The sequence below is a fragment of the Somniosus microcephalus genome, chromosome 1 (genome assembly GCF_052327205.1).
Source record: "Somniosus microcephalus isolate GS21.2 chromosome 1, FLI_Smic_1.0, whole genome shotgun sequence".
Classification (NCBI taxonomy): domain Eukaryota; kingdom Metazoa; phylum Chordata; class Chondrichthyes; order Squaliformes; family Somniosidae; genus Somniosus; species Somniosus microcephalus.
The window spans coordinates 85,360,568-85,367,804 of NC_140987.1; positions in this window are offsets into that span (position 1 = coordinate 85,360,568).

Below are 7,237 nucleotides of genomic sequence, written 5' to 3' on the forward strand. Positions count from 1 at the left end.
TAATTTGATTGTGTAGTTTTGTATCAAAGGATTAAATCAGATCTGATCAAATCATTTCAGAGATTGTACAATAGCAGAACAGCGAAGAAACGCTCAGGACCATCTTTTTATGTGTTTATTCTCCCGCTCCATCAGTTACTTCGTCCATCTGTTGGTACAAGAAGGTCGTTTATTTCTATCCACGCTGTATGTAGGGGTGTTTATTTACTGAAATAGAGAGAAGTGCCACTGTGTAACAATCTCCACCGTCCGGGCCCTTTTGACACATGTAAATACTGAATAAATCCCGACGCCTGCTTGTTACACGCCTTAAATGACATTTATAAACACCGCCTGCTATTAATTGTAAAATCCAAATATTGAGCAAGGTGCATCCTTTAAAACCTTTTCGCCCCTTTGTCGCTTAGTTTGAACGCACTGGCTACGAGAACTAACTGGCTGCTGTTTTGCGCATAATACACCACCTCCGGTCCTTATATTTATTTAATATTCTTTGGGCGCGTCAGTACATCGATAACTATGGAACACAATCTATTTTAAGTAACAATTCTGCAACATAGATAACTATGGAACAGAATCTATTTTAAGTAACAATTCTGCAACATAGCATTCAGCATTCTCAATTGTTATTCCCGGTGTAGCCACAGTGTACTTAAATCAGTGTTTAATAACTTTGTAAAAGCTCTTCTGATTATGTTAAACTTTTATTACCACGTGCATCAATGGACAATATCCCCAAACCAGTCACAAGCTGAGAAGATAAAGAACATTTATTTAGCACCTGTCACATCCTCAGGACCGCCCAAAGCTCTTTACAGCCAATTAACTACTTCTGACGTGTAGTCCCTGTTACATTGTGGACAAAGGAGGAAGCCAAGTTGAGCCCAGCAAGTTCCCACAAACAGCAATCGAATTAATGATCAGTTAATCTATTTTGGTCATGTTGGTTGAGGGATAAATGCTAGCCAGGGCAGCATTTTGCTTCTGTTTCTCTAGGGGAATCCTCTGCTCTTAGAATAGTGCCATGGGATCTTTTACCTCCACCTGGGTAGGCAGACGGGTCCTCGGTTTAATGTCTCATCCAAAAGGCTGCACCTCCAGCAGTGCAGCACTTCCTCAGTACTGGAGTATCAGTTTAGATTATGCACTCAAGTCCTGGAGGGGAGCTCAAACCCAGGATCGTCTGACTCAGAGGTGAGAGTGATACCACTGAGGCAAAGCTAACACTATACATAACAAAAAGCACTCAGTTTACAAATTATATGATCATAGAATCATAGCATGATACAGCACAGAAGGAGGCCATTTGGCCCATCATGCCTGTGCCGGCTCTTTGGTAGAGTTATCCAATTAATCCCACTCCCCTGCTCCTTCCCCAGAGCCCTGTATTTTTCTTCCCTTCCAGTATTTATCCAATTCCCTTTTGACTGTTACTATTGAATCTGCTTCCACTATCTTTTCAGGTAATGCATTCCAGACCACAACAACTCACCATGTAAAAAACGTTTCCTTATGTCACCTCTGGTTCTTTGCCAATCACCTTAAATCTGTGTCATCTGGTTACCGACCCTTCTGCCAATGGAAACAGTTTCTCCTTATTTACTCTATCAAAACCATTCATGATTTTGATCACCTCTGCCAACTCTCCTCTTCACCTTCTCTGCTCTAAGGAGAACAATCCCATCTTCTCTAGTCTCTCCACATAACTGAAGTCCCTCATCCCTAGTACCATTCTAGTAAATCTCTTCCTCTTCAAAGCTTTGACATCCTTCTTAAAGTGAGGTGCCCAGAATTGAACACAATACTTCAGCTGTGACTATAAAGATTTAGTATAACTTCTTTGCTTTTGTACTCTATGCCTCTATTCATAAAACCAAGTATTCCATATGCTGTTTTAACAACCTTCTCAACTTGTCCTGCCACCTTCAAAGGTTTGTGTACGTACACCCCCAGCTCTCTCTGTTCCTGCATCCCCTTTAAAATTGTACCATTCACTTCATATTGCCTCTCCTCATTCTCTTCATCATTTGTCAGGTTTTTTTTTAAACAGCAACACACACCAGCCACTGACTAATGAAAAATATCACCACCATTATGGGACCTTCAGATAGACCCCCACCATTCTCGTTAAAGCAAACTAAGCAGTTATAAATAATCATTTATCCTGGACATGTAGTATACATTTTGATACCATTCAGCAGTACCATCTTCAAACCATTCTAACTAGCTACATTTATATTGTTGCAACTTCTGAATTTTTTTATGTGTGATATTGGAATATCCTTTGAAACTGAGTGTGTTACCAAGGGGCCCCAGCAAAACTCAGGTCAATGGGGAAACCCTCCAGTGGCTGAAGTCAGACAGGAAGATGGTTGTGTTGGCCAGAGGCCAATGATCACAGCCCCAGGACATCACTACCAGAGTTCTTAAGAGCTGCAACCAACCATTTTCTGCAGCTACATCAATGACCTTGCCCCTATGATAAGGTCAGGAGTAGGGCTGTTCCCTGACAATTCCACAGTGTTCAGCTCCATTCACAACTCCTCTGATAATGAATCAGGCTGTGCCAGCCTACAGCAGGACCTGGACAACATCCAAACTTGGCCTGATCAATGGCAGGTAACATTTGTGTCACATAAGTACTAGGCAGTGACCATCTTTAACAAGAGAAGGACCAACCACTTCCCCCTTACCTTCATTGGCACCACCACTAAGTTCCCCACCGTCAGCATCTTTGAGAGCACCATTGACCAGAAGCTCAACTGGACCAGGCATATCAACACCGTGGCTACAAGACCAGGCCCGAGACTGGGTACTCTGTGTGAAGCAGTTCAGCTCCTGACCCCTCAACTACCATCTTCAAGGCTCATGTCAGGAGTGTGTTGGAATGCTGACCACTCCACTGGATAGATGCAACTGTAACAATACTCAAAAAGCTTGACACCCTCCAGAACAAAGCAGTCTGCTTGATTGGCACCCTGGCCAGTGAACACAATATCTACCCCTCCACCACTGCCACACTGTGGCTACAGCATGTATCATCGACAGGCTGCATTGCAATAACTCACCAAGCTTAACTCGACAGCACCCCCCAGCTAGGCATCTCTACCTCTGGAACACCATGACCTGCAAGTTCCCCTCCAAGTCACACATCATCCTGACTTGGACCTATATCACCATTTATTAATGATTGATGGGTCAATATACTGGAATTCTCTACCTAATACCGTGGTGGGAGTACCATCACTGCAAGGACTGTAACGGTTCAAGGAGAATGCCACCTTCTCAGGGCAACTAGGGATAAACAACAAATGCAACCTTTCCAGCGTTGCCTATATCTTGAGAACAAATTAAAAAAACATATAACTGCATCTTCTACATACTGTGTAGGAACAAGAGATTAGCTTTATTGCACAAACTTTGCTACATTGTTATTTCAGATGTTTCATTTGTGCTTACTGGTGCACTATTTTTACAGAAATAGGATTGGACTTTACAAATTAAATTGGAGCTTTTTAAGAAACTTGATAGATTTCTGAATTACTGCCCTCAGAAACATCAACACTGGGGAAATGTTGGGAGTGAAATGTATGCTCAGAATGGCAGAGTTGATTGCAAAGTCACTTAAAAATGTGGTATTGTGTTTCATTTTAAGAGATAGAAATAATCACATTTTCAAATTCTAATGAGTAATATTTCATGTTATTTTTAAAATATGATTTAATTATCTTTTTAATCATTCTCAGGGCAGATATAGAATGGATAGATGCAGAGTAAGATCTTCTCTAAACTACAGCAACAATGCTGCTTTAGCTCAGCCTTAGAAGAGCAGCTTCTACTGCACAGTGTGACGCTTCCACTTCCCACACCCTGAGAGATGTCGCTAATTTATCATTAATTACCTTGGGATTCTAAGCAATTTTGTGTCATGGGCTTGTGCCCAAAGTAGAGTCAAACTGCTGAAACTCATTACACATAGCATTTTATACCTGGCAGAGACAGAGATATGGGGTTAAATTTACGTCTTCACCGAATGGGCAGTAATCTGACGGAGCAGATCACCCACCCAATAAAAAAAACCACTCAATTTTCATTCCATTGTCAGATGGATCCTGTAACCGGCGGGTGATCCACTCTGCCAGATTATCGCCCATTCAGTGAAGACGAAAATTTACCCCATGAGCCTTTTAGTTCATCAGTGTGGACTGGGGTCAGATACAAGTTCCAGAGGTGAAAGTGCACTGGTCTTACACACTGCAGCACCAAGTCATCCCCACACCTATAAATGTTAAATATAATTCACAAAACAGATGAAAATATCAAAATTAAGCTGTACAAAAGTGATGAACTTGACATGTCACTGTGCCAGTCGCATTCTGTGCTTAGTTCAGTGCTGGGTGATAGCACCTCATAGCTCAGTTTGTGTGGCCATATTTACATCACAGGGATGTTCTTAAAGTAGCTGCCAGAGATACATTTTTGTTATGAGGGTCACCAACCAGTTGAATCCATGTTAAAGTCCTGGACAAAAATGGAAGAGCAAGGGTGTGGGTGGATAGATAGGGACCAAGTGATAAGATACTAGTACAGCAGAGTAAACCAGTGAGAAATGTGGAGAGATACAACAAAAAGGAAAAAATTGCACTGAAACAGAATTACAAACTTGGCACAATCTTATTTGGTACTCACACTGACTTTTACTTTCTCAGACTAATTTTCTCTGTCATACAAATATCTCCACAGATACAAATATACTCTGGCCTAGAAATTGGTTTCCCCTTGAAATCGGGTGTGGGGATCACGATGTGCGAACAACTTGCGCCCGTTGGGAGGACTGCAGACAGCATGCAAACTTCATGCTGCCTGCTTATTTCCATGATTGTGGCATTCAGCCCAGCACTGAATGCACTGATAAGTGGCTGAATGGTCAGCAGAGGGCCCAAGTTCGTGCCAAGCTAGTACGGTACCACTTAAAGCTAGCCTGCACTACTTAAAGGCAGTCTGCACCTCTTAAAGGGGAGGTGCATTCTGCCTGCAGCAGATCATTGGACTGGCTAGAGAAGACAGTGGAAAAGAATAATGATGGTACAACAGGGGAGAAAGCATGCACCAAGGTTCTCCAATGCAGCACAAGAGGCCTTGGTGCAGGAAGTCAATAGGAGGAGAGAGGTCCTCTTTCCACAGGGGGCCAGGGGGCCCTGCAGATCACAGAGCAAATTGCAGTTGGAGCAGATAACCACTGTGGTGAATAGCAGCAGTGTAACCCCGAGGATGTGGATGCACTGCAGGAAGAAGTTTAATGACCTCACACGAGTGGTCAAGGTCAGTGAATCTACACCACTAGCCTCACACACTGCTCAATGCAATGCATCCCCATTGCTCATCTACCAATAATCTCTACCAAGCAGGACTCATACCATACATTCATAGCTTCACCTCACCCTTACACACCACTGCTGCAAGCATCACACTCACATCTCACAGCTTGCACACACTATCAGTTATTTAACCATGACAGGCACATCACCCAAACACATTTCACCACACTCACTTCACTTTCTCTATCAGGAAAAGGTGGCCCATAACTGGTGCCAGCAGAACCTAACCGGCGGGGGACAGGCTCACCTGCATAACCATAGAGGAGATGGTACTGGCCATTCTTGGGAGGGGCATGGCTGAGCCCATGGCCAGTGCATGGCTGAAAGAGTACAAAATGCTGGTATTCTCATACATTATCCCCCTTCTCACATCCTACTTTCCTCATCCCACAATCTCTTCTGATTTACAAGCTGCACATGGTGTAAGCATGCACCTCTTGTTTCCCCCCCCCTCCCCTCACCATGACCCTACCCTTGTGCCTTTCTCATTTCAGACACCCAAGAAATCCAACTAGCCCAGCCAGTGGTTCAAGAAGAAGGAGAGGAGAGTGATGAAACATAAACATAGAAACATAGAAGATAGGAGGAGTAGGCCAGTCGGCCCCTCGAGCCTGCTCCGCCATTCAATGAGATCATGGCTGATCATCCAAATTCAGTACCCTGTCCCTGCTTTCTCCCCATACCCCTTGATCCCTTTAGCCTTAAGAAATATATCCAACTCCTTCTTGAATATATTTAAAGAATTGGCCTCTACTGCCTTCTGTGGTAGAGAATTCCACAGGTTCACCACTCTCTGGGTGAAGAAATTCCTCCTCATTTCTGTCCTAAATGGCTTACCCCTTATCCTTAGACTGTGACCCCTGGTCCTGGACTCCCCGACCATCGGGAACATCCTTCCTGCATCTAGTCTGTCCAGTCCTGTCAGAATTTTATAAGTTTCAATGAGATCCCCTCTCATTCTTCTAAACTCCAGCAAGTATAAGCCAAATCGACCCAATCTCTCCTCATACGTCATTCCTGCCATCCCAGGTATCAGCCTGGTGAATCTTCGCTGAACTCCCTCCATGGCAAGAACATCCTTCCTCAGATGAAGTAGAAGAAACACCATCACACCATCTGACACTTGCAGCCACCAGCTCAGATACTGGCACTGCCTGGAGTTTAGAGGGTAGCTTAGAGGTGGTATCTGCAGGTGGTGGGTCACCGGGCACTAGTAGGCTGCAGCCAGGGCAGGGGGAAAGGGTAGTGCAGGTGCAGCTCCTCTGAGGGCAAGGTCGCATATGAGTTCTACTGCAGAGGACTCAGATGAGGACTTTGATGGGGCGGCCTACAGAATAACACTGATGGGTATACACAATGAAATGCTTGATGTATAAACATGCCTGCCAGAAAGCCTGCCAGAAGCATGGAGGAGTCTGGTACCAACCTTGCACAGGGCTTTGCTCAAAGCTTGGAGCCCATGATTTCCAGCATGGAAGGGGTGGGCAGATCCTTTAGTGCACTTGTGGACCCAACCATGTTGCGGCATCTGATGGTTGATGTCTCAGCTCCCACTGCAGCACAAGCACAAGCCATCCAATGTCTGAGTGCTGCAGAGGAAGCTCAGACCTCTGTCATACAAGCTCAGGCTACTCTCAAGCAATCTCAGACTGCAATCATTATGGCTGCATTTACCAGTGTGGAAAGGGGCTTGCAAAGTATCACAGCAGTCCCACAATCTGTCTTCCAACAGATGGCTAGGAATGCTGAGGCACCGCCCCGGTAGAGTGGCAGTGGCTCCGTGGAGCAAGAACCTGCAGTCCTCTCTCAGGATGACAGCATTTGTCCTCCCACCACTGCCACTCCACCAATTTCCTTGC